Genomic DNA, 27,788 nt, shown 5'->3' with positions numbered 1-27,788 from the left:
TTACTTTGTTACTTGATACTAGGGAGAAAGTGTCACACTTTAGGTAGTAGCTTGTCACTCAGTACATGAAAACGGCACAAATAAGCAATATGAAAACTTGGCAGCTATGCAGAAGCCATGTAAATAAAGCAGGTGAGCCTGCCAGCGGGATGACTGGGACACAGGATCCTACGGGATCAGCAGCAGAGCACTGACCAGAGGGGCTACTGGATCAGCAGCAGAGCAGTGACCGGAGGGCCCACGGGATCAGCAGCAGAGCACTGAGGAGCTACAGGATCAGCAGTACAGCACTGAGGATCTACAGGATCAGCATCAGAGCACTAACCGGAGGAGCTATAGAAGCAGCAGCAGAGCACTGTGTGGAGGGGCTACAGGTTCAGCAGTAAAGCACTGATGAGCTACAGGATCAGCAGCAGAGAACTGAGGAGCTACATGATCAGCATCAGCACTGACCGGAGGAGCTACAGAAGCAGCAGCAGAGCACTGTGTGGAGGGGCTACAGGATCAGCAGTAAAGTACCGGGGAGCTACAGGATCAGCAGCAGAGCACAGACCAGAGGAGCTATAGGATCAGCATCAGAGCACTGCCCAAAGGAGCTACAGGATCAGCAGCAGAGCACTGACCGGAGGAACTACAGGATCAGCAGCAGAGCTCCAACCGGAGGTACTGCAGGATCAGCAGCAGAGCACTGCCCGGAGGAACTATAGGATCAGCAGCAGAGCACTGAGGAGCTACAGGATCAGCATCAGTGCACTGACCGGAGGAGCTACAGGATCGGTAGCAGAGCACTGAGGGGCTACAGGAGCAGCAGTAGAGCACTAACCTTAAGATGTTCAGCAGAAGCAAACAGAAGATCTGACTCCAGACTGGGCCATTCTTCGTCTGAACTTCCTGCCCTGCATTTCAAGCAGAGATAGAAAACGGACTGAACAAGATACAGACAATCCTCTCCTTATCTCGTTTAAAGATGGCCACCCCACAGGCCCCAGCATGTCAAGCAGAGACTAGGAATGAATAGGAAACGGACTGAATGAGATACAGATACTCCTCGCATTTTCCCATTTAAAGATGGCCGCCGCACAGGCCTCGAGGGGGCAGATACTGCTATTGAAAGATTTTCCCGGCGCCATTTTGGAATGGGACAGGTTTCCCTTACAATGAAAGATGCTGAGCCCTGCAGATAAACGCACACAGTGCAGCGTCTGTATCTCTGCTGCCTGCTCAGTGCTTACCTTCCATATCCAGCAGCACCGCCTCCCTCGGGCCCCTGCTTCGTTCTCCCACCAGCCCCAGGGTCCCCTGCACCCCAGGGGCTACGGCTGTGGTGCTTCTTGTGCCCCTCACTGCACATGGACAATGGGCAGAGACAGTTTTATTGGGACAGGAGCATATGTACCAGGGAGCTCCGAAGGACCCGTGCAGGCACAAATAAATAATTCCAATATACCCATTTGGGCTTCAAATACATCATGGTTTAAATTGCGATACTTTAAACTCAGTGGGGCACAAGAATGCCAACTTTAGTACGAGGTTGCATTTTGCATGCATGGCAACATTTTATAAGAGGTATGTTAGAGATTTAAAAAAAAAAAAAAAGCTGGGATAATGTTCCCTCCCCCCTTGACTTCTATTGAAATAGAGGGAATTTCAGGCGACAGACAGACAAAATAAAGCTCTTTTCGGCTTCAGAACTGTGAGTCTCATGCCTGAATCGGATGTAATGGCATGTATTATTATGTCAAAGAACTTAGGGCCAGATGTACGACCCAATATGCATGCGCAAAGAGGTTTGCGACCCGTTCGCGCATGCAAAATACAATTGGGCCATGTACTAACCCTATTTAGTGAGTCGCAATTTGTTTTGCGAGTCGCTAAATAGAATTAGCGACTCGTGTTCCAAGGGCGTCCCTTCCTAATAGCAAGTCAGAACCCTATGTATGACTGTTTGTTTTTGATTGTTTTGGTTTTGTGGTCGCAAACATTCGTAGCTTACTACCCTTCTCAGAAGAGTGGTACAGCACTCCCAAACGGGAAGGGGTCCCAGGGGACCCCTTCCTCTCTGTGAATGCAGGGGAAAATATTTTTTAAGGGCAGGCAATGGTTCAGGGGACCACTACCTGCCCTTAAAAAATTAAACTAAATCATTTCATTTTTCTTTTTTTAAATGCATCCCGTTTTCCTTTAAGGAAAACGGGCTTCATTTTTTAAAAAAAAAGCTTTATTTAAAAGCAGTCCCAGACATGGAGGTCTGCAGAGCCCAGCAGGCCACCATACCTGGGAAGGCCAGACATTCCTAATGGGGTCGTAAATTGCGAGTGCCTCATTAATATGCATGAGGCATGCAATATGCGACCCCATTAAGAATCGCTAACAGTGTCTCAGACACTGTTGTAAATAGCATTTAGCGACTCGCAAATTGCGACTCGCAATTTGTGTGTCCCTAATGCTATAGTCGTACATCTGGCAACACGTTTTGTTAACACTTTGATTGGGGTTTAACACCCTAGAGCAGTTCATTTTGTATTGCAGCATTTATACAGTGCTTACTACCTCTATGTGAGGACGATACCCCGCGCAGGGTATGTGGTCGGAAGGATGTTGTCTTTATTTCGATCAGGGTACAAGTCCTAAAAAAAGAAATGGGGGGGACTAACCAAGTTGGACTGACTGGCACATGATATCACAGTGCGTGACACTGTAAGTAGCATCACAGGAAGTGACATCACAGGAACTAGCATTACAACCCATACCTCACAGGAATTGACATCACAAGATGTGACATCAGATCTTAAGACCTCACACATATGTTTAGCAGGTATACAAGGAGTACATTTGAGCAAATTACCAGATTTAACAAATGAGATTTTGCGTCGGGCACAACGCAAAATCTGGGCCTCAATTTTTACATTAATTTTTAAAAACTTCTACCACAAACAAATTGACACAAGGAGAAACATGGCAAAAAATAATTTCTGTTTAATTGGCTGCAAAGTCTGCATTTTAAAATATGTTATTGGATTAAGGCACCTGCTGCACAGAGCTTTGTGTGCCCCGTAAATCTCAGGAAATAATAATAATAATGGTAAAATAATTCTAGAGGTTAACACATTTGCTGGAGAGATCTGTGTTTTGTCTAATCAGAGGTTTGAATCAAAGTTAATCTGTCTCCTGCAAAGCACATCATGTAACATTTAACATGCAGGTGGCAGATTATTATGTTTTGTAAATAGGTAAGTGGGCTGCTGCTTTTAACATGGCGATCCTTTTTAGGTAGTAATCTGTATGTTGGCTGAAACTTAGTGTAATTTGTCATGCCGCTTGCCATTGGTTTAACCATGGCATTGCTGTTGTAATCTTGCTTTCTGGTGGCTGTTGATCGCATACCTAACTTCCGTGTAGTCCGGAAGCAGCAGCGCCTAACTACAGTTTTCGTCCGCAGCAACGGTCTGCAGGGCGCACGGGGAACTTTCTTTTTAAGGCACCATGTGGCTTGTAAGGCGGGCGCGCTCTTCAGCAGTGCCCGCCTTACAAACCACATGGTGCTGGGCGCGCGCTCCGGCAGCGCGTGGAGATCAATCTGCTTTCCTATTCTCTGGCTTCCCTGCCCCCTCCTTAGCGCGAGGAGAATCTCGCGCCACAGCTTGTTCTTTTTATTTAACCGAACTATTGCTACGTACTGCTGACGGACAGCCGCAGCTCCCCGCCCTCCCCCTACGGAGGCTGGCACCATGCGGTGACATCGCAGTGATTGGCAGCTCTGCCCATGCTAGTCCCGAGGAGGGGGCGGGACCGGTCCCTCGCCACAGCAGCTCCCCCGCCCCCCCCCACGGAGGCTGCCACTGTGCGGTGACGTTGCACTGATTGACAGCGCTGCCCGTGCTGGTTCCGAGGAGGGGGCTGGACCGGTTCCTCACCACAGCTTGAGGCGGCAGCAGCTCTGCCGAGTCGTTGTGTGCAGTGTTACAACAAACAAATGATGGACGGAATGCTGACAATGCAGACATTCTCCCCCAGTCAAGAGATCTGGGTTAAATCCATCGTTCTGGACAAGACTGATTTGCATATGGCTGGGTTCAAACTGGAATGGCATGGTGAGCAAAAAAACGATGGATTTAGAACCAGATCTATGTACTGGGGTGAATGTATGACATTGTTCTGCATTCTGTCCATCAATTGTTGTTTTTGCATTTGTCACCCCGAGTGGGACGGGTATGCTCAGACGTGAGTCCCGTGCTCTCCATGCCACTGGAATCAAGCTATCCTGGCTGAAGAGGGGTGAAACCCCGAAACCGGTCCTAGGATGCTTGTTTCCAGTCCAGGGAGGACCTGGCTTGGCAGTTCGGGCTGGACTGATCCCATGAGGCACAGGGTCAAGACTGATTTGCATATGGCTGGGTTCAAACTGGAATGGCATGGTGAGCAAATAAACGATGGATTTAGGCCCAGATCTCTGTACTGGGGTGAATGTATGACATTGTTCTGCATTCTGTCCATCAATTGTTGTTTTTGCATTTGTCACCCCGAGTGGGACGGGTATGCTCAGACGTGAGTCCCGTGCTCTCCATGCCACTGGAATCAAGCTATCCTGGCTGAAGAGGGGTGAAACCCTGAAACCGGTCCTAGGATGCTTGTTTCCAGTCCAGGGAGGACCTGGCTTGGCAGTTCGGGCTGGACTGATCCCATGAGGCACAGGGTCAAGACTGATTTGAATATGGCTGGGTTCAAACTGGAATGGCATGGTGAGCAAAAAATTATGGATTTAGGCCCAGATCTCTGTACTGGGGTGAATGTATGACATTGTTCTGCAATCTGTCCATCAATTTTTGTTTTTGCATTTGTCACCCCGAGTGGGACGGATATGCTCAGACGTGAGTCCCGTGCTCTCCATGCCACTGGAATCAAGCTATCCTGGCTGAAGAGGAGTGAAACCCCGAAACCGGTCCTAGGATGCTTGTTTCCAGTCCAAGGAGGACCTGGCTTGGCAGTTCGGGCTGGACTGTTCCCATGAGGCACAGGGTCAAGACTGATTTGCATATGGCTGGGTTCAAACTGGAATGGCATGGTGAGCAAAAAAACGATGGATTTAGGCCCAGATCTCTGTACTGGGGTGAATGTATGACATTGTTCTGCATTCTGTCCATCAATTGCTGTTTTTGCATTTGTCACCCCGAGTGGGACGGGTATGCTCAGACGTGAGTCCCGTGCTCTCCATGCCACTGGATTCAAGCTATCCTGGCTGAAGAGGGGTGAAACCCCGAAACCGGTCCTAGGATGCTTGTTTCCAGTCCAGGGAGGACCTGGCTTGGCAGTTCGAGCTGGTCTGTTCCCATGAGGCACAGGGTCAAGACTGATTTGCATATGGCTGGGTTCAAACTGGAATGGCATGGTGAGCAAATAAACGATGGATTTAGTCCCAGATCTCTGTACTGGGGTGAATGTATGACATTGTTCTGCATTCTGTCCATCAATTGTTGTTTTTGCATTTGTCACCCCGAGTGGGACGGGTATGCTCAGACGTGAGTCCCGTGCTCTTCATGCCACTGGAATCAAGCTATCCTGGCTGAAGAGGGGTGAAACCCCGAAACCGGTCCTAGGATGCTTGTTTCCAGTCCAGGGAGGACCTGGCTTGGCAGTTCGGGCTGGACTGTTCCCATGAGGCACAGGGTCAAGACTGATTTGCATATGGCTGGGTTCAAACTGGAATGGCATGGTGAGCAAAAAAACGATGGATTTAGGCCCAGATCTCTGTACTGGGGTGAATGTATGACATTGTTCTGCATTCTGTCCATCAATTGTTGTTTTTGCATTTGTCACCCCGAGTGGGATGGGTATGCTCAGACGTGAGTCCCGTGCTCTCCATGCCACTGGAATCAAGCTATCCTGGCTGAAGAGGGGTGAAACCCCGAAACCGGTCCTAGGATGCTTGTTTCCAGTCCAGGGAGGACCTGGCTTGGCAGTTCGGGCTGGACTGTTCCCATGAGGCACAGGGTCAAGACTGATTTGCATATGGCTGGGTTCAAACTGGAATGGCATGGTGAGCAAAAAATACGATGGATTTAGGCCCAGATCTCTGTACTGGGGTGAATGTATGACATTGTTCTGCATTCTGTCCATCAATTGTTGTTTTTGCATTTGTCACCCCGAGTGGGACGGGTAAGCTCAGACGTGAGTCCCGTGCTCTCCATGCCACTGGAATCAAGCTATCCTGGCTGAAGAGGGGTGAAACCCTGAAACCGGTCCTAGGATGCTTGTTTCCAGTCCAGGGAGGACCTGGCTTGGCAGTTCGGGCTGGACTGTTCCCATGAGGCACAGGGTCAAGACTGATTTGCATATGGCTGGGTTCAAACTGGAATGGCATGGTGAGAAAAAAAAAAACGATGGATTTAGGCCCAGATCTCTGTACTGGGGTGAATGTATGACATTGTTCTGCATTCTGTCCATCAATTGTTGTTTTTGCATTTGTCACCCCGAGTGGGACGGGTATGCTCAGACGTGAGTCCCGTGCTCTTCATGCCACTGGAATCAAGCTATCCTGGCTGAAGAGGGGTGAAACCCCGAAACCGGTCCTAGGATGCTTGTTTCCAGTCCAGGGAGGACCTGGCTTGGCAGTTCGGGCTGGACTGTTCCCATGAGGCACAGGGTCAAGACTGATTTGCATATGGCTGGGTTCAAACTGGAATGTCATGGTGAGCAAAAAAACGATGGATTTAGGCCCAGATCTCTGTACTGGGGTGAATGTATGACATTGTTCTGCATTCTGTCCATCAATTGTTGTTTTTGCATGAGTCGTTGTGTGCAGCCACCTTCCCTCCTTCTCTGGGCTCTGCCTCCGTCTCTCCAGCCGGCTCTCCGTCAGTCTCTCCTCCAAGCTGGCCTTGCTGGCTGTAGGTGAATGTTTTGTGTGGGCTCCGAGGCTGGGATGACTGCCGGGAGAAACAGGGATGTCCAATCATGAAGCAGAAGGGTTGCTGGACCACAGCGCATTGTACGGTTCGGTGCGCGGGCCCCTGTCTGTGCACTGCTCCAGGTGTGTGCCCATGCAGTGCCAGTCTCAGCACTGCCCGAGGCTTGTTAGTATCCGGGCAGGGAGTTGTGCAGCTGGGAGTCGGACCCTACTACCTGGACTGTGGCTGTGTGTTCGACCCTCTGTGGCCTGAAAGAAATAAGTGCTGGCAGTCGGGCCTCTCCATGCACACTCCCATGCATTCACACTTACCCTCCCTGACGGACGTGTCAGACCCTGCCGACAAATGTAAGCACCGGTCGTGGTTGGGGGGTGTGGATTACTTAGTTCGAACTACCAACATTAATTATGTGGATTATGATCACTGTTCCCAATAACGTGCGCGCATGCGTGCCCGCGCTCCTCTGTTAAATGTAGCGCGCAGTGCTGTGTGTGGAGCACGCACACACAGCACATCAAAGAAGAACATTCGGACCACTGTTTTTAAAAAGCGAGCGGCGCGAAAAGCATTCATGAATGAATGAAATGAATGAATGAATGAATTAAATGATATTTATAAAGCGCGTTGGCTACCCGTAGGCCTCCCAGCGCTGCGGACAGACAAGCAGAGAGCAGAAGCAAGAGAGAGACTTAAAACAACCAGGTTTTCAGTAACCTGCGAAAGGATAGAAGATTAGATTCCTCACTTGGTGACTGAATGAGAGCGAATGATCAATCCAGATGCCTAGGCTCTTGATCTGATCTTTAGGAATTGGAGCCGGGCCTACGCAGACTGGCCATAAGGAGGCCGTGTTGAAAACAGGAGAATTGCCCAGCAGCATGAGCTCCATCTTATCCCCATTAAGCTTAAGGCATGATTGTTCCATCCACTTGGCAACCTCTTCTAGACAGCAGGCTAGAGTGCTAGATGATCCTTCCGGGTGGTTAAGGGCTACCACGAGCTGGGTATCATCTGCATAGGAAACAATTTTTATGCCAAATGGATGGACAATTTCTGCCAGAGGTTTCAGGTATATATTAAATAGGGTGGGACCCAAAGCGGAGCCTTGAGGGACCCCGCAGTGGAGAGGGTACTGATTGGAGGCAATATCTCCCTCAAAGACCCTAAAAGAGCGGCCAGTAAGAAAAGATCGCAGCCACGTGTTAATTGCAGCGCTGTCACGAGCTGCAATTAACATGAATACTTTAAACAAAAGCACACAATCTGCCCATCACCCTGCAGCTGCGCTCTATTAAGAAAAGAAATTCCTTAAGTCTACAAACAGAGCGTGAAAAGCACACGTTCTATTTGTATACTTGCTGAATTTCTCTTTGTAAAAAGAGCTGGGCTGCGGGTGATTGCGGGACTTTGTTAAAGTTTCCAGGTTAATTGCAGCTCCAGACGGGCGCTGCGATTAACCTAAAATCTTTAACAAAGGCCCACAATCACCCCGTAGCCAGAGCTCTATTAAGAAAAGAAATTCCACAAGTCTACAAACACAGCGTGAAAAGCACACGTCATGTTTGTATACTTGCTGAATTTCTCTTCCTAATAGAGCGCAGCTTGGCATAGTGTGCCACCCTACTTGTATTTTCCTGTTGCAGTCATTGCATCCAGATATATGATACAACAAGTAACATCACACCCAGGGCTTTAAGTGGGATGAAAAAACTGGGGGGTCTTGCAAAGGGACGTGGCCAGTGTAATTAAGGGCATGGCTTAAGACACATAAGTCTGTACTTAGCATAGTCTACCACCCGACTTGTATTGTGCTGTTTCTGTCATTGCATCCAGATATATGATACAACAAGTAACATCATACCTACTAGTCAGGACTATTGGCTTTGTCAATGGTTGTTAGTTGCATAAGATAAATAAGCAGCAACTGTGGCTTGTATGTAATATTGAAAAGGCTTCACCTTAAAGCCCTGGTGACACCACGACAATGTTGCTGCTCTTGAGTTTCGAAAAGAGAAGGGAAATCCAGAGAGAAAATTACTCTTTAAAGGATTTCCCATCCCCTACAAGTAGGGTGACCAGATCGTGCTACCCAAAAACCGGGCCATTTCGCAAAAATAGAGGAAGGACTACCAATTTACATCAATAAAGTGGCAAATAATGACAGTCCTCATCCTCATAGAAATACAGAACAGGCACTAAGAAAATAAATCAAATGTACTTTTTAAAACCAGCCTCATGCTTGTTAATTAAACTGTTTACTGTTAACAGCTGCTTACTAGCCCTGCTTTGGAACACCTAAAAAAATGCATCTCACTGTTTTGAGTTCACCCTCTCAAAAAAACGGGCATGAGCCACTTTTACCGAAATCTGCCGGTACAACTGTTGAAAAACAGGGACGGTCTAGACAAATCCGCGACTCATAGTCACCCTACCTACAAGGCTCACCTGGCATGACGTCATGCCCTAACTTATCTACTAGTGAGAAGTGAGCACGCGTACAACACAGAACCCGGTAGAGACCCGTTTCGAGGCCCCCTTTAAAAAAACTGCTGGTGCTCAGCACCGGTGAGACCCAGCCCACTTAAAGCCATGATCATGCCTACAAGTCAGACTATTAACTTTGTAAGTGGTTGTTAGTTGCATAAGATAAATACGCAGCAACAATGGCTTATATAAATTGAATCCATCTGAATTTCAGCTGCAGAGAACACATTAGACCAGACAGCATTTGGTGTGCTCTTCCACCAAATGTGTTACCTGCTCACCTCCAGTTTCCTGAAATTCGTTTTTTTGGGGGACTTAGGACACTGTGCACTTTATCACTGCTAACCAGTGATGAAGTGCTTGCACCTTAAAACATGTTAAAACTGGCTTACACCAATTGGCACATTTAATTTCCTCATATGTCCCTAGTAAACTGGTACTACATGTACACAGGGCCTATTCATTTAATGCTACTAGTGGGCCTACAGCACTTATTGTGCCACCCACTTACATAACTATCTAAACATGTCTCAGGCCTGCCATTGCAGCATGTGTGCAGTTTTAAACTGCCAATTCAGCTTGCCAAAATCAATCTTTTGCCAAGCCTAAACCCTCAATTTGAAAACATATCTCGTCTCTAATGTAATCCCTAAAGAAACCATAGGGCAGGGTGCTTTGTATTTAAAAGGTGGGACGTGTACTTAAAGGTTTTACATGTCCTGGTAGTGAAAAATTGTTCACCTACCTCTCCCATAGGATAACGTTGGGCTACCTTATTATATCAATTATGTGAAAACGTTTGTTTGAGAATAGGTAGACCTGTCATGTTTAGTCTCTGAAGAATTTTTATTAAACATCCTCTTTAATAGTAAAGTTAGATTTAATGTCAGAGTTCTGAAAGTACCGCTTTTAAAAAGTTGGCATTTTCATGTCCTAGCCATTTGGTGCCTGCAGCCTGTGTTCTGGGTCATATGACTTTCTATAGAGAGGCATTTTTGTATTCCTCACAGACAGTGAGACAAAGGGGGGAACTAGGTGTGGCAGGATAAGAGGAGCGGTGCTGTTCCCTGGCAGACTTACATTTCAAAGGGCTGCCTCCAGTACACTCACAAAGAACTTGACACCAGCTTTTTGTCACCCTAGACCTCTTGGAGCCTGAGCAGGTGAATGGGAGACAATTTCAGAACCAGAGGTAGAAAGACCTACTAGTCTCTCCCACTTCAAATGATGGAACCAGACATAAATATTGGACCCTCGCTGCCTTGCTGCTTGAACACAGGGATACTAGAGAGACCCAAAGGAGTAGTTGTTTTTCCTCCTGTTCTGAGCTACAGGGACACAACCTCCAGCAACTTTGAACCGGCACTGGGACCCTGCCTGAAGTGAGCCATGACCCCTACATGGTCTCCAACCAGTCCTGGATCATTGGAAGTGGTGCTGTACCAGCCTAAAACTAAAATGTGGGTGTGAGAAAGTGCTCTCTTTCTGCATGGTTGCCCTCACTTTTTGCTGAACTGCTGATGTACTTTGACTGAGTGTGCCCTGGGCTCCTGCCAATCGGGTACCCAGGGCCTATGTTCTTTCCCTAAAACTGCTATGAAGACCAAACCCAATTGGTACTCTCTGGCCACAGGTCAGTCCCTGGTAAATGGTACCACAGGTACCCATGGCACTGTGACCAAGGAAGGCCTCTAAGGGCTGCTGCACTTATCGTGCCACCCTTAGTGGCCCTGTACCTTTACACTCACACACTGCCTTTGCAGGCTGCGTGTTTTAGTGCAGAATAAAGTGAAGAGTCGACATGGCACACATCCCTGTGTGCAATGCCTGCAACCCACAGCCCTGGCATAGATCAGCCACCCCTCTAGCTGGGTGCACTATACCAGTGGTGAGGATACAGGTGCATGAGCCCTGAACCAAACCAATACAGTGTCTAGGCCAATTCTTAGACATTGTAAGTGCAGTGATGCCATTAAGAGTATATGGTGCTTGGAGTTTGTCAGTACGAACTCCACAGTACCATAATGGCTTTACGGAAAACTGAGAAGTTTGGTATCAAACTTCTCAGCACATTAGACCCACACTGATGGCAGTGTGAGATTTAATGAAAACTGTACACAGAGGGCATCTTAGAGATGACCCCTGAATAATGACCTAACACTAGTGTCCAGGCTGAGTGGCTGCTCCCCAGCTGCCACTGCCAGACATATTTCTGGACCCCTGGGTCGAGAGCCTGCTGCTCTTGGGGTTCTGAAACTATGCACTTCCTGGGAAGAGGTGCCAAGCCTCCTCCCCAGGATGGGCAGGGTTCCACGACGGGGAAGCTTCAAAGGTTTGCCAGCTTTGTGAGCTTCCCCAGGCCTTTTGCTGCTTACAGCAACTGGTCACCATCAGTTCTGACCCCCATTTTGGGTGGGAGAACTGGTGGGAAAACCAAGTGAGGAAAGGAGGTGTGCCCACCTCTGCCAACCCCACCCCTCATGTGGGGGAGGCGAGGTGAAGCACAACTCTCAGTCCTCTCATCTTGCAGATGGTGGGACCTAGCCAACCAGAGTGAGGCATATGCCCCCCTCCCACTGGAGGGAAGCATAATAGGGGGTGTACCCACCCCAAGGAAGGGGCCCATTGGTCCCAATGTTTTACTTACCTGTACCGCCCCTAATTCTAGTATTTAGGGGCACCCCTGAACCTTGCTTTCTCAGACAAGAAACTACAAGAAGAAGGACCAAACAGCCATGCCGAAGCTACAAAGAGGATTCCCACTGACTTGACCCCAGCCTTACCAGCCTGTCCCCACCTCGAACCTGCCGAAGCGAAACTCTGGTGTGTCCTGCAGCCAGCAACCTCAAGAAACCAGAGGACCTGCCCTGCCTTCTAAAGATAAGACTTTGTCTCCCGTGAAGACTAGATTTTTTCACCAAGACTGCAGCTCCAGCGAAATCTGTGAGTCTGCACCACGGCCCCAGTTCGAGTGGCCCAACACCACGAGGGGGTCTTACCGGCACAATCCTGACGGGAGATCCAGTGATCCCTGACCTGCCTCAAGCCTCCAGCCGATGCCTGCAGCCTCAATCCGAAAGGTTACCCCAACCACGACCAGGAGCTGGTAAGAAGATGCAACCCTAAAAGACACCCCTGCACCCGACGTCCCACGACCTTGGGTGGCCCAACTGATGGTGTCTAACCAACCCCCAGCATCCCAACTCACCTCTCCAAGTGGTGGTCGCACCCAGAAGGCCTTCGTCCCCGAGCCAGCAGTGTATTTGCAAACTGGAGAATCCCCATTGAAAGTAACATGGCAACTGATGACAAACCAGCACCCTTCCGCCCTAGTGCCGCTGAGGGTGTACCTTTGGTGCTATCTTGAACCCCCGTTTGCCCTGAGCTTAAGTCCAGGAGCTTTGCTCCCAGAACCTTGTGGCCTGCTCGTGAGCAGCCACCAACCGGAGGCTTCCTATCCCCCATTGGATAACATTGGGCCTCAGCACTCTGCACCCGGCCGCCCTAGTGCCGCTCAGGGTGTAACAAGAGTGCATCCTTGACCATGGGGGACTCCTGAGTCTAACCCCAGAAACCCAACTCCCACAACAAAGCACTTACCTGTTCACTGATAACACTATTTCCTCCCTTAGGATAACATTGACTCTGGTTCTACTGTTTGAATTTACTTTTTGTTTGAGTCATTTTATTTATTTAATTTTACTCTATGTGTTGTGCGGGATTTTTCTTGGCTTGTGTTTCCACTTGATTTCTGTTTGTGTGCTGCATAAATACCAAACACAGTGCCTCTAAGTTCAACCAGACAGCTTTTGTGCGACTCTATCAGAGGGTTAATCACAATACGTCTGTGACCTTTTGGGGTTCACCTGATAAGGACTGTGGTTGTTGTTTGAGAAGGGTTCTCATTTCCCACCGGCAGAACACAGAGAAAAATACTCTCGCCCTTCCTCTCGGAACCAACAGAGACCAGATGCGGAGTACCCCAAGGTTCCTCCCTCAGCCCCCACCCTCTTCAACGTCTACAGGGCCACCCTCGCAACCATCACCAGAAATCATGGGCTCAACATCATCTCCTACTCCAATGATACCCAACTATTCCTCTCCTTCACCAAGGAATCCGACATCACCAGGCACAACTTCCAAGAAGGGATGAAAGGTGTGGCAACCTGGATAGAGAACAGCTGCCTGACACTCAACTCAGAGAAAACAGAAGTCCTCATCCTCGGCTCAACACCCCTCAGCATGGGATGACACCTGGTGGCCCCCCCACGCTCAGAAACCCGGCCTCCCCGACAGACCATGCATGCAACCCCGGCATCATACTGGACTCATCGTTCACAATGAATCGCCAGATCAACGCCGTCTCCTGCGCCAGCTTCAACACCCCCCGCATACTACGTAAACATTCAAATGGATAGCCGCTGACTCCAGGAAAACGGTCACTCATGCCCTCATCACTAGCAGACTATGGCAATACCCTCTATGCAAGAATCAACAAGAAACTCCTCAGCAAACTACAGACTGTCCAGGATGCCGTAGCCAGACTAATCCTCGATATTTCAATGCACAAGCACATCACCCAACACTTCTGCAAACTCCGCTGGCTCCCCGTCGGAAAAAGGATAACTTTCAAGCTGCTCACGAATGCATACAAGACCCTCCACAACATCGGGCCTCAATATCCCAATAACTGCCTCTCCTTCCAAGCACCCAAGAGAAACCTACAATCAGCCAACTTCTCCCTAGCCACTTTCCCACGCTTCTACAGGAACAGAGCGGGGGGAAGGTCCTTCTCCCACCTTGCAGCCAAGAAATGGAAAAAGCTCCACCTCCACCTCCAGCAAAGCCCGACACTGGACCAATTCAGGAGAGACCTTAAGACCTGGCTCTTCGAATGACCCCAACAGAGCTGCAACCTCCCCCCGTGCCTTGAGACCCTAATGAGTGAGTAGCATGCTTTATATCCACTGATTGATTGCTGGAAGGGTTAACACTCCACTCAATTAAAATAATGTGGCATTTAGGTATCCCAGAGTACACAATTATATAGACTCCCAACATGACTGGACCTTTCTCTCTGTGCGTGGAGGTCTGTAGCCCATCCCATAGGTGTGGTTACCTGGGGGCTACACTCCCCTTGAAAAACCAGTTTGACAACAGCTTTTACCTTTGTGCCAGAGAAACCAGCTTATCTGTCAATCAATCGGGGGTTTAAAGCGCTCTACTCACCTGTGAGGGTCTCAAGGCGCTGGAGAGGGGATGGTGCCGCTCCGGTTCAGCCGAAGAGCCAGGTCTTGTGGCACTTCTTGAAGGTGTGCAGAGTAGGGGAGCGTCTAATGTTGACTGGGAGTTCGTTCCAGGCTTTGGCCGCGATGTAGGAGAAGGCTCTTCCACCTGCTCTGGTTTTGCAGATGTGCAGGGTTCCTGCTAGGGTGAGGTCGGAGGAGCGGACGTTCCTTTTGGGTACGTGGAAGGAGACTCTTTTGTTGAGGTATTTGGGTCTGATGTTGTGGAGGAATTTGTAGGCGTGGGTGAGTAGCTTAAAAGTTACTCTCTTCTCGACGGGGAGCCAGTGGAGGTCTTGCAGGTGTTGGGTGATGTGCTAATGTCATGGGATGCAGAGGACGAGTCTGGCTGCGGTGTTCTGGATGGCCTGGAGTTTGCATAGAAGGGATTTGTGGATTCCAGCATAGAGGGCATTTCCGTAGCCCAGTCTGCTAGGTATAAGTGCGTGGGTGTCGGTCTTTCTGGCTTCGGGGGGATCCACTTGAAGGTTTCGCGGAGGATGCGGAGGGTATTGAAGCAGGTGGAGGAGACGGTGTTGATCTGTTGGGTCATGGTGAGGGAGGAGTATGGTATGATCCCGAGGTTCCAGGCATGGTCTGTGGGGAGGGTGAGGAGGGCCATCAGGAGTTGTCCCACACAGAAGGGGAGGGTCCGAGGACGAGGACTTCTGTCTTCTCCGAGTTGAGTTTCAGGTAGCTGCTGCTCATCCAAGCTGCGACATCTTTAATTCCTTCTTGGAAGCGGAGTCTGGTGGTTTCTGGGTCCTTAGTGAGGTAGGGGATGAGCTGGGTGTCATCGGCGTAGCATACAATGCTTGGTCCATGCTGTCTGACAATGACAGCGAGGGAGCTCATGTAGATGTTGAAGAGTGTGGGACTGAGCGATGATCCTTGTGGCACTCCGCAATTGATCTCTGTGGGTTCGGAGAGGAAAGGCAGGAGTCAGATCCTTTGGGTTCTGCCGGCGAGGAAGGAGCGGAGCCAGTCAAGCGCGGTTCCCTGTATTAAGGCGTCGTGTAGTCTGGCCGCGAGAGTGTGGTGGGAGACGGTGCCGAAGGCTGCGGAGCAGTCGAGTTAAATGAGGGCAGCGGTGTGGCCTTGGTCGAGGAGCATGCAGATGTCATCTGTAGCGGTATGGAGGGCAGTCTCGGTGCTGTGGTTGCTGCGGAATCCGTACGATCTTCTCAATGACTTTGGCTGCGAAGGAAAGGAGCGAGATGGGTTGGTAGTTCTTCAGGTCCGTTGGGTCTGCAGAGGGTTTCTTGATGTGGGGCTTGACTTCTACGCGTTTCCAGTTGTCGGGGAAAGTGCCGAATTCGAAGGTGGGGTTGATTGTGCATCGTAGCTTGGGTGCTATTGTAGCGGTGGCTCTGTGGAAGATGTGTGAGGGCGAGGTTCGTGGGGGCTCCTGAATGAGTGCTCTTCATGGTCGTGGTGGTATCTTCGGTAGTGACCGGGTTCCAGGTGGTGATGGTGAGCCAGCTGTCGTCGCTGGAGGGAAGGGTAGTTTCTGGAGTCTGTTCACTGAAGTTATCGTAAAGGGCATTGATTTTCAGGAGGAAGTAGAAGCCAAGCTTGTTGCAGAGGTCTTGGGAGGGAGTGACATCCGTGGCATCACTGGGGGGTTTGGTGAATTGCTGGATGATGTTAAAGAGTTCCTTTGAGTTTCTGGAGCTGGTGAGGATTTTGTTCCGGATGAAGGTCTTCTTTGCGGATCTTATGTGTTGGTGGTATTCTGTGATGGCGTTCTTGTAGGTGGTCAGGTCTTCTATGGTTTTGCGGTTTCTCCGTTTTTTTAGATGTTGCAGGAGTGTCTGGCTACTTGGAGGTCGCTGGTGAACCAGGTGGCCTTCAGGGGCCGTTGTCTGTCGGTGGTGGGGAGGGGTACATGCTAGTCTGTGCAGTTGGTGATCCAGTGGTGTAGTTCCTTGGCTGCAGAGTTGACATTAGTCGAGGCGGGGGGGTCGCAGCTAGGGTGGAGTTGAGATGCTCCTCTGTGACTTTGCTCCAGTTCTTTTGCGGAGGGCGAGGAGATGGTTTGAGAGCAGTGGCATTGTTGAAAGGGAAGTGTACGCAGTGGTGGTCCGTCCAGAGGGGCTGCGTGGTGTGGCTGAAGCGGATGTTGTCCCCACCTGCAAAGATGGGGTCGAGGGTGTGTCTTGCCTTGTGGGTAGAGGTGGTGACAAGCTGTTTCAGTCCGATGTTGGTGAGGTTGTCCAGAAGGCGGTGGAGCTGGGGGTCGATGTGGTTGTTGAGGTGGAAGTTCCGGTCTCTGATGAGTATGTAGTCCATGGAGGCGATGAGGTCAGCAATGGTGGTGGCAAATGAAGCACAAGGTCCGGGGGGTCTGTAGACGGGGGTGCCGCAAAGAGTGGTACTAGGGCTGGTCTGGATCTGGAAGTGAAAGTGTTCGGTGGTGGCTTGGTGAGTCGAAGGGAGCTCTTGTGTGTGATGGCGAGTCCTCCTCCTGGGCGGTTGGGACGGTCCTTCCTCTGGATCTTGTAGCCATCGGGAATGGTGGTGGCGATGTCTGGGGCAGAGGAGGCGTTGGTCCAGGTTTCCATGAATAAGGCGACATCTGGCGAGAGGGTGTAGAGGTCCCAGATCTCTATGGCATGTCTGTGCAGGGAGCGCACGTTGAGAATGCACTTCAGGGCTTTGGTGGTGTTGGCTTCTGGTGTGGGTGTGGTGGCCATGGCAGTGCGGAGGGTGGTGAAGGTTCGGTGGCAGTGGCGGCAGGAGAATTGCCCGTGGGTGGTGTTCGGCGTGGACAGCTGGCAGTTGTTGTTCCTTCCGGGGTTGAGTGCGTGGAGGGCAACTGAATCGTAGCAGTGGGTGGTCGCGGAACCAGGGTCCCTGGTGCTGGTCGTGGTTGGGCACAGACGGGCTTGCCTTGCCACCGGTGCAGCTGCGCAGCAGGCACCATTAAATAGGGAAGAGGAGGGAAGCACACCTGGGAGGCAGGAGCGGGAACCGGCAGGGGGGGGGGGGGCCGCGGGGGCACCAGTAGCGGGAAAGGGCTGCAAAAACAACAACGGCACAGGTACAAAGAACAGTACAGACAGTCAAAAACAGGCAAAATATAACAAAATACAGAAAAGACAATTTACAGGCACAATTAACAAAAGATACACAAAAGACAGGAAAACGGGCACAAACACAGGACAGACAACAGTGGACCAGCAGCAGAGCAAGGCTCTCCCACTGAACCACCAGGCATGAGGTGCAGGCAGGAGCCTGTGGATGGAGGAGGGCCTCAAACACCTACCAGCAACAGGTGAACGGGGGCAGCGGCACAACAGCGGAGCTGCTGGGGGAGAGAGCAGGTCTCTGACCAGGAGGTCTCTAAACAAAAGAGCAACCCCTTCCTAATGTGACTACCAATTGCCATTCAAAGGTGGAAAAACAGAGAAACAAGTGAGTGGCACTCCAGAACACAACCCTCTCACCTCTCGTGATAACAGGATACACCCTTTTGTTCTATCACTTGTACTCATCAACAATAAGATAAACAAGAGACATGAAGGACGTTTATATAATATTTATTTAAGCTATCATGCTCTAATATGCGAGATGTGTGCCACAATTAGACAACAAATGTACACCAAAAATATCATTAGCATGGTTAACAAACCACACAACATCAAAAGCTCTAGCATGTTATAAGACAGTTTAGCCTAACCCCCGTCCCTTCTACTGAAGCTAAATGATTATATATTATAGATCTCTAGGATTAGTGGCAGACCCCGTACTTAAGCATACATAGGTGAGTGTTCTACATCTCGGATGGCACAGCACTCTTGCTTCAGGACCTTCGCTCAGTGTATTTTTTTGAGAACCCCTGTTCTCAGTTATACAACAAGATATGTGTGCTCACAAACAGAAGCTGCATTCTCTTGTTATGTCTAAGTGCTATTGACTATCCAGAGAAAATAACACGGGACATTGTATTTTGACTTTGTCTAGTGTGTCCCGCACAAAACTCCAACAAAAGAATAAAATACAAAAACGTGCAGGTTCTGTGTGAAAATACAATGTGGCACAAAGGCAAGCATGTTATGTAGTAATGTGTGCGGCCTACAACATGCACAGTTAGGCTAATATAGGGAAAACAACAATGGGCCACGAAAGAAACACACAACACTCTCCCTTTGGGCAGGCTAATAGCACTAAATAGTATGATTGTAATTGAAGGATAATCAAACTCAAAGCATAGCTTGTAAAAGTCATATTCAGATTTTTTTTAATTATTGTAAATTTGGAAAAAATAATCGAGTCATGGTGATTTGGAGGAATCCATTGTCTCATTTCCCAATTGAATGGCCAGGGACTCCATAAAGGAGTCTGATTCAGCACAAGATGGCTGATCAACAGCACAAGTCACAAGTTTCAAAGAAAAGACATGATCCTTGCTCCCAGAAGATGCTGGAATAATTACTGGGCAACCAGAATCCTTGTTAGTAAAGCCTGTTATCCGTGATACATGTGCCGATGAACATATTTCCTTGAAAGTCCAATGTCCAAGGCAGAGGGCGTCTGTGAAGCAAGGCAAATATCCAGTGTCCATTCAAAGGGGCACCATAGTCTGTGGAAAATGTGTTGTACGTAGGTATACCAAACAGGCCGGAATGTTATGGACCAGTTAAGATCCAGCTCTTGCAGAATAAATATTCAAAAAATCTGATGCATACGCTCACATAAGTGTTGGGACAGTTGAAATCCCAGAGGGCCCGCAAAAAGAACATCCATTGCGGAGAAGTAGATATAGGATGAGAAAGCTGCAAATGAGGAATAACAGCAATGGAAATACTAAGAATACACTGAAAAAATTGTATTATTCCAAAGACAGTTTGGAACGAACTGACGAGGCTGTAGTGAGACTGGCCATATCCGAGTCATTAAAAATTTGATGCACTAATTCACCAAAATGCACGGGAAGGATTGTATTTAACAATGACAGTATTTCCCTATAAGTTATAGCCACCTGCAACTCAAAGGTTTCCAGAGTAGATGTGAGAGCTATCTCAGGTCTGCTTGGGGGGCAACAAGACTTTGTTGCAACAAGTGTTGAGATCGGAAATGGACAAAATACACAGCACTCCAGCTTGCATTCTGCAGCAAACTTGATTGCTAAGCATTAAATACCTCCCATTTGAAAGGGCTGTAATAGGGGAAGAATTGCGGGTACTGGAATTCCGTTTAAATAAAATGCCAAATTCTGCATTGAAGTATTACATGTGTGGTGTATTTTAATGTGTTTGCAAACAAGTGCAGATTAGTTGCATTCTTCTCCAGTAAGGAAAACGTCCTTATTGGCATGTTCACAACAATATGTAAAGGGAAGATACCATTATTCACGAATGAAGCAGCTCCCAAAGGGTTCATATCTACAAACAGGAAAATGTTTCATGGAAGCTGTGAACTGAAGAGTCGAGATAGGTAAAGAAATGACGCCGTTTATCATCCACAAAGCCAAAGGTGTTTCAGCTATAGTGAATGGAAGTTGTTCCAATTACTCTAAATGCAGCATTGTGTAAGTTGCATCTTTCGTCGCCATCAGTTGTTGTTTGTGTGTTACATTAAAGGGCAGGAATAAATTACTGCAATTGAAGCAGTGCCATGGTACGCGCCCATTTTTAAGAGTTTGAAGCGTCCACTTAAATTGCATAATAGATCTAAGCTGACTTTGCCCATGACACAGTATTGAAATGTCACTATACATATTATCAATAACAGACGATACAATGTCATTTAAATTGTAAATACGAGAAGACAACATATTAATACTATTATCAACAACAGAAACACTTTATCCAAATAATCTTGGTTAATTTGTCTTAAACATGCAGCAGCTTCCAACTGGGATATTTTTCAAATTTTATTATACATAGAATAAATAAATCTTTTAGAACATGGAGATTTGGGACCCAAAAGGAAATCCATACTTGGATATCGCGGTTGTACCTGTGGGGTGGACCATATAGGAATAATATGATAAAGGGAATCCTAATCCCAACCCACATTATCACCGTTAAGTACAGGAGCCAATGCAAGGGCCTATTTAGATGCGTAAGCTTGTTTGACTCTGTCAAGGACAAGGAAAGGAAGGAAGAATTACATACTTCCGTTTTGTAAGGATGCAAGTACAAATGGTGGGGGCCAATCGACATATGCCAAGAGAATGCCATAAGACGTAGCAACATTTTACCAACATGTTGCTTTAATGGTGCATTGAATGTCACCTTCAATCTGAATATCTAAGTGATATAAATTGTCTGCAGGGGCTATGCGTGTATCCACAGTTTCAACTGTAACACATGTATCAGTTGCTTTCGCTTCCAGAAAGTTCTGTAGATTCCGGCTTACTATGGTGACTTCTACCACACTGTCGAGGAGAGTCACCCCCAAATCCTGTTCATGAGGAGGGTTCTCACAGTCTGTGGCATATACAGCACTCAAAGCAGCTACTTTCTTTTTATGAAATGGGGCTTTATTTCAGGAGTCTGTCCTTCTTTATCTTCAGGTCAGACGAGCATTGTGTATCCTTTTTCAGTTTTACATACTGTTCTTGTCCATGATCAGATGAGCTATCTCTCTAGTACTTCTGGTCAGACAATTTCTGAAAAGATCAAGAGCAACGTGTAACAGGTACCTAATACCTGTCTAGAGTCTTGATTTAAGTGCGAACACGAAAATTGTACGGCTCCCAGCGTACTCCGGTGGTGGTGAACCTCCGCTAGGTTTACCTTTTTCTATTTAGATTCATCCCACAATTCTTTAGCAAACTCACTGGCTGGTCTGTCATCCCTGTCAGTACTAGGCTTGCCAAGAGGTGGTACAGAAGGTCTGGGTCCCAAATTATTGCGTCCTACCGATATATATACATTAGCAATAATTATAGGCAACTCACATTCGTGGTCGCCAACTGCCACTGCGGTAAGTCGCTGGCATATAGCTAGAGACGCTACTTCACCTTTAACATTAGAAAGAATCATTTCGGAGACTACGGGAAAATTACAATTTAGTTTCATCCCCAAATCTAGGGCAGGACCTGCTCCATGTTCATTCTGTATCTGTTTGAGGACGTTTGGTACAATGTACATCGAAGGAGTGCCAAGACAAAGAGCACAGACTGCGGCAAACATAGTCCCCCATTAGTGGAAAGTTTGCCCATAACTGAATGATCAATTACAGGACTAATAATAGGCACTGCCGGAAACTGAGTTTGTGCTTGCAGGCCAAGACTAGCTAATAATGTACGAAAAATATATTGAGTTAGACGTCTATATAAGACGACCAGAACATTGTACAAGCTACGGGTTTGCACAAGATTTAGATTACCTAAATCTGGATATGGTATATACCCAGTTAATGCTGGCCAAGTAGCCCCCTCATTGCTGAGAGAACTGATTTAAACTGGTCCAGGCAGATGGCGAGGGGCCCCATTAACCATGTCTGGTGTTCCCAGAAGATAAGAGGAAATTCAACAAGTGCATAAGGTCTATATGCAGCAGGTGCCTGTGGGACAGTGTATTCATGAAAAGTGTTAGCATCCACAGCTGGAAATGTGACCCAAAAACAAAAAACTTCAAAGCGGAAGGCAGTGTCCGCTTCTACTACAAAGATTACAGGAGCTCTTGCATTGGGCACCCCATGATGTGTTAAATGTGGACAGACTGTCGGCAGTAGGCTGTAATAGAAATAAGTTGCATCATAAGTAATTAACAAAGGATTCAAAGTCTAACACAAACTGGATTGTAACCTTTTAATTTTCAAGCTTGAAAAACCAACAGAACTAGGTGATCCCTAAAAAGTGTGGAGGATTGATCCCCAACACCACAGATATCTCCGGTAAAAGGTGTGAGGATATTATGGACAAGCACAAGCACTACACAGGGTTCCCGCAAATAGGTACCTGACCAAAATGTTGGTGGTGCCAATGTGGATAGATTCTGCTCAGGAACAGAACTATGCTTGGGACCATAGAACATCAGCATGTAGGGACTGAGTCACCATACCACCTCAGTATCTATGAGCCCAAGTCCAACTAGATACTGCCTCACTTGCCCGCCTAACCTTTTCAGAGAAACTAGTGAGTTGGCACCCAAGAACACAACACTTAACCCTCTCATGAATCGCGGTAACAGGACACACCCATTTGATCTCTCACTCGTAGTTGTCCACAATAGGATAAACAAGAGACACAGTGGAAGTTTAAAATATTAATGTAAACTTTCACTCTCTAAGATGCAGTATTTGCGCCACAATTAGAGAATAAATGCATACCAAAAATATCATTAGCATGGTTAAGAAGTCATAAACCATAAAAGCCCTGTAATTTTATAAGACAGGTAAGCCTACCCCCCCTTTCTACTGAAGCTAATTGATTATATATTAAAGATCTCTGGGAATAGTGGTGGACCCCGTACCTTTGCATACATAGGTAGATGTTCTACATCTCAGCTGGTGCAGCGCTCTTGCTTCAGAACTATCGCTCAGTGTGTTTTTTCAGAGCCCCTGTCCCCAGTTATATGACAAGATATGTGTGCTCACAAACAGCAGAGAATGAAAAAAGAGAATAACAAGGGCATTGTTGTTTGACCCTGTCTAATGTGTTCAGACTGAATCCCAGGACAAAAATAAAATATGAAAACATGTGCAGGTTCTGTGAGAAAATACAATGTGGCACAAATGCACGCTTATTATGTAGTAACATGTGTATAATAAAAGCGACCTACAACGTGCACAGTTAGGCTAACATAGGGGAAACGACAATGGGCCATGCAAGATCACAAGACAGTGGCTTCACCATTCAAGCTCAACTTCTGGGCTCACACTCCCACTGGCCATCCTGCCAGAAGATCACACCTCTTCCCCGGGCAGGTCGTTTGCTCCTCTTCCTGCGAGTTTTTCTCACCTCTTCCCTGGAGGGCAGCTGGCCGTCTCTAGGACAACAGTTATGTGCAACCAAAGACGGCGGTTACCGTGAAGTTTTGGGCAATAAAGTGACAACTTTCTAAAAATTGCCATTTATAAAATAGTTACTTTAAACTCAACTTGTGCATCAAGTTAGATTTAATGCAACAATTCTTTTGAAACCTTAAAGTTTCAACATTAATAGTCCCATTTGGAAGTTAGCAATACTGAGTTGTCAGTATGTAACTCATAACTAACCAAAGGGGCTACTCGTCTTACTACAGTGAAAACAACAATGCAGGATTTTTATTGGCAGGACATGTAAAACATAACTGATATCCTTCTCTTTAATATAATGCACCCTGCCTTTGAGGCTTGTTAGACCTACCTTAGGTGTGACTTACTAATATTAAAAAGGAAGGTTTTGGCTTTGCCACAGGTTGAAATGGCACAGTCGAGTTAGCAGTTTTAATGCTGCTCTGCCAGCCTGCAATGGCAGTGTGGGAGATATGATACACCTGGTCACACTCGCGGTGGCACAATAAGTGATGCAGTCCATCAGGAACACATAATGTATAGACCACGGGGACATTGGGTGCTATACATTATAGACCAATGTATTAGCAAATCTATGCCAACTGTAGATAAGCCAACCAGACACACTCTTTAAGTGTTAGAGTACATGCACCAAGGCCTGGAATGCAGGTTCCACAGGCACTACAAAGTCATTACACAGCACTAAATCCAGCAATAGTAGGGCAAAAAGTGTATGGGTGGAAAGCCTGCAAAAAGAGTCTCTCCTCACTCTTATCTACATAATTAAGGATTGTTTCTGTCTTTTTGCTACATACAACCAAACAGTGTAGCGTTTCATCTACTCATGAAATAAAAATAAGTCTTCAAAAACAAGGATAATAAATAGCATATTACATGTTACGGATATTCATACGCCATGATGTTTTCTCATGAGAATTAGTTATAAATATTTTCTCAAGTCAGTTCCATTGCATTGAGGCTTAACATGGAATTTTGTCACAGTAAGAAATGGTTGAATCTTGCTTTGGTGTTCTAAATGGTGTGTTATTGCATTTATTTTCACAGTGTGTGTCTACATGTGTGCATATAAATGCATGATATAAGTAGTGTGAGAAGTTGGCCTGGCATATGCTGGTCACTAGTTATAGTGGCCACCTTGCACCAGTTCAATTCAACTCTAAGGTAGATAGGTTTAAGACACCCTTTTAAAGAAAGCTATCCTAGAGTTAGCTGTGGAGAGCAGCCTTCAGGCTAAGTTTCTGAGGAATGTAAAGCAGCTTGTTTTACCTTATAATCTCTTGAATTGCCGAATGAAAGGACACCACACAGGTATATATATAAAATATATATGTATTTATTACTAGACACACTCTACAAATCTCTTTATGAGATTAGAAGTCAGGAACATATGCAAATATCAACGTTTCAGAATAAGTTAAGCACAAATATGGCTGGGGCCCTAGGGGCGTACCAGACCATATACTAAAAAAGAGGTTTAGGAATGTCGACTTGCAAGGGGACAAGGCCTAGGGTCTGTAGAATCGCTGGGGCTTCACTAATCCACACAAGGCAGGTAAGTAAAAGACCCACGGGAGACGCGTGCAGTGTGAGAACACAGCCTCGGGTTCCCTATTGATTTCAATGGAGCAAGTCGCAGTTGGATTTTTAAAGTTTTAGGGTACATCGGGAGAGTCTACAAGCAAGCCACTAACAAGGTAAGTAATTCGTGGGCCAGCACACACAGGAGCACCGGAGTGCATGAGTTACCTCACCCAGGGAAGCCGGGTGCATAGGTGTCTTTTGGTGTCGGGTCGCGTCGTTTTCAATGAAAGCCAAAGAAGATTTGCTGCTTGTGAAGACTGGAGAAGTGTCCGGTGGAATCCAAGGCTGGATTCAGAAGAAGGAAGACCTGAAAGCAGAAGGGAAGTGTTCACAGTCACGGACCAGGAAGATGGATGCCCACGGTAGTCGGGTGATTTCAGGTGGTTCACGGGTATCTTGACTCTTCAGCCACGAGGTCAAGGAGGCGTCGAAAACGACCAGAAGCTTGATTCGCAGTGGCCCACGAAGTCTGCAGCTTACTGAGGTGTCGCCAACCAGATTGGAGCCAACAAGCCTTGGCAACAGCAAGTCTCGTGGAAAGTGAAGAAAGTCAGCGGTGCAGACCAGCAAGGTCTGAGGGACTCACCCAGCGAGGGTAACTCAGGGCAGGCCTGGAGCAACCAGGGGAGCCCTTTCATTCGATGAGAAAGTCTTCAGGGGACCCACAAGCCAACGGGCAAGGGATCGCGAAGACACCTCGTGAGGATTCACTTAACAGGAGCCCATGGTCACTCGGGATGAGGTAGGCCTCTGATCTTCAGTGGAAATCCTGCTGGAGGCTTGGACCACACTTGGTCCAGTGCACAAGTTCGTAGAACGTCGTGTAGGGATTTCACTCGAAAATAGTGTATGGTACCCGGGTATTGCTGTTCCTCGTCACTCGTGGGGTCCACTCACCTCAGCTCTGCTGGGGACTCACAATGGCCATCGAGAAGTCAGGAAATCCACTTCCGGGGATGCAGGGACTTCGGACTCCAGCGGGAAAGTTTGTGACCGTTGATTCAAAGTTTTGGTGCCTGCCAAGCAGGGGAGTCACTCCTTGACTCCAAGGGAGATTCTTCAGTCTTCCAAAGGTAGTGGAACGTCAAAGGGCCAGGATTATTCTTGTAGAGCGTCGTCCAGGGATATCTAGTTTGCAATGGCAAGGGTTCCCTATCTTATACTAAAGGAAAGGGAGGGACTAGCTCTATGACCATTCCTCTGGGAGGGTCAGGGGAGTGGGTGGTTACACCCACTTCCCTTCGTCCAGTTTTGCACCAGAGCAGGGACAGGTAGCCCCTGAACCGGTTTGAGCTGGCATATGCACAGAGGAGCCTACTGCTCCCCCAGTGCAGGACTTCAAAGCACTCCAGGAGTGCACCCACCCAGGCCCAATACACTAAATCCTGTCTGGAAGATGGTGACACCTCCCTGTGACAGGATGCCTATTGTTGGGCTTCCTCCAATGCGAGTTTCAGTAAGCAGCAGGAGGGCAGCCCAGTGTCTGTGCTGGTGGCATCCATTTTGTGATGCCAGGGCTCTTTCAGATTTCTACCGTGTTTCCACAGTGGGTACATGTCGTCCCCTCTAGAAGGGTGGGATCATACTCCCACACAAGTTACTGGTGTGGGGGTATGATTCCAAGTTGTTTGACACCAAACACGACATGTTTTGATACAGTCATTCAAGTTAGCATTTACTGGTAGGTTATAATGCACTTAAGAGTATATGGTTTAACCGCATCCACAAACATCCACAGAGAATAGACTGTGCCAGCTGCAGAGGGGCTCTGCTCATGCAGAGGCACCCCATCACATTGTAAACCAAGCACCCTGCCCTCAGGATTGATAGGCCTGCCTTAGGGGTGACCGATAGGTTAATATGTGTGTGTATGGTGAGAAATAGGGAACCTATACCTCAGTGAGGAGTGCTACCACTACCTCACCCAGGCTGCAGTAGCAGGCCTGTGGTGTCAGATTTAGTCTGCTTACCAGGGGTGGCATAATACATGTTTCAGCCCCTGTAGACCTGTGAAGTACCTATGCCCTAGGTACCTAAGGTACCATTATACTAGGGGCTCATAAGGTACCACAGTATCCAATCAATAGTGCATCTAATATGCACTCCAAGTTGTTTAGAGAGAACAGAGAGATTGGGGCCCTGATTAGCAGGGACCCAGCCAGACTATAGCCAGAAACCAGTGTTAACATCAGGAAAAAAGTGGGGGCAACATAAGTGCAGATCCTACTCTCCTACAAGTAGTATTTTATCAAAACAAAAACTGACGTTATGGAGAGGTATTATTGGAAAGTGAGTGAATGGGGTATTCAGGTCTTTAAAAAAGTTATTGGTCTGACACCATGGCAATGATAATCTTTACCTTTATACTTTCAACTACGCACACAAATATATTTACAAGTCACGTACCCCTGTGACTTGTAAATATAAGATAGCAATGTTTATAATATGAAGAAATTCTCATATAATAGAACAAGTAAGGTGAAAGGAAAATTATTGTATTTTGAATTTGTCTTCTGGATTTGCTTTTGTATCCATTCTATCTCCCAAATGCTGATATATT

The 27,788-nt window shown here is 47.5% G+C and overlaps 1 protein-coding gene across 1 annotated transcript in view; it reads right to left on the bottom strand.

The window, feature by feature from the left end:
• Positions 1–27,788, bottom strand: part of LOC146830105 (uncharacterized) — a 131,033-nt gene that overhangs the window by 25,171 nt on the left and 78,074 nt on the right. The gene's annotated exons all lie outside the window — the stretch shown is intronic.

Source organism: Triturus cristatus, chromosome 5_1 (genome assembly GCF_964204655.1).
Source record: "Triturus cristatus chromosome 5_1, aTriCri1.1, whole genome shotgun sequence".
NCBI lineage: Eukaryota > Metazoa > Chordata > Amphibia > Caudata > Salamandridae > Triturus > Triturus cristatus.
Note: the sequence above shows the minus strand (reverse complement) of the source record. Positions and strands in the feature narration are given on the sequence as shown.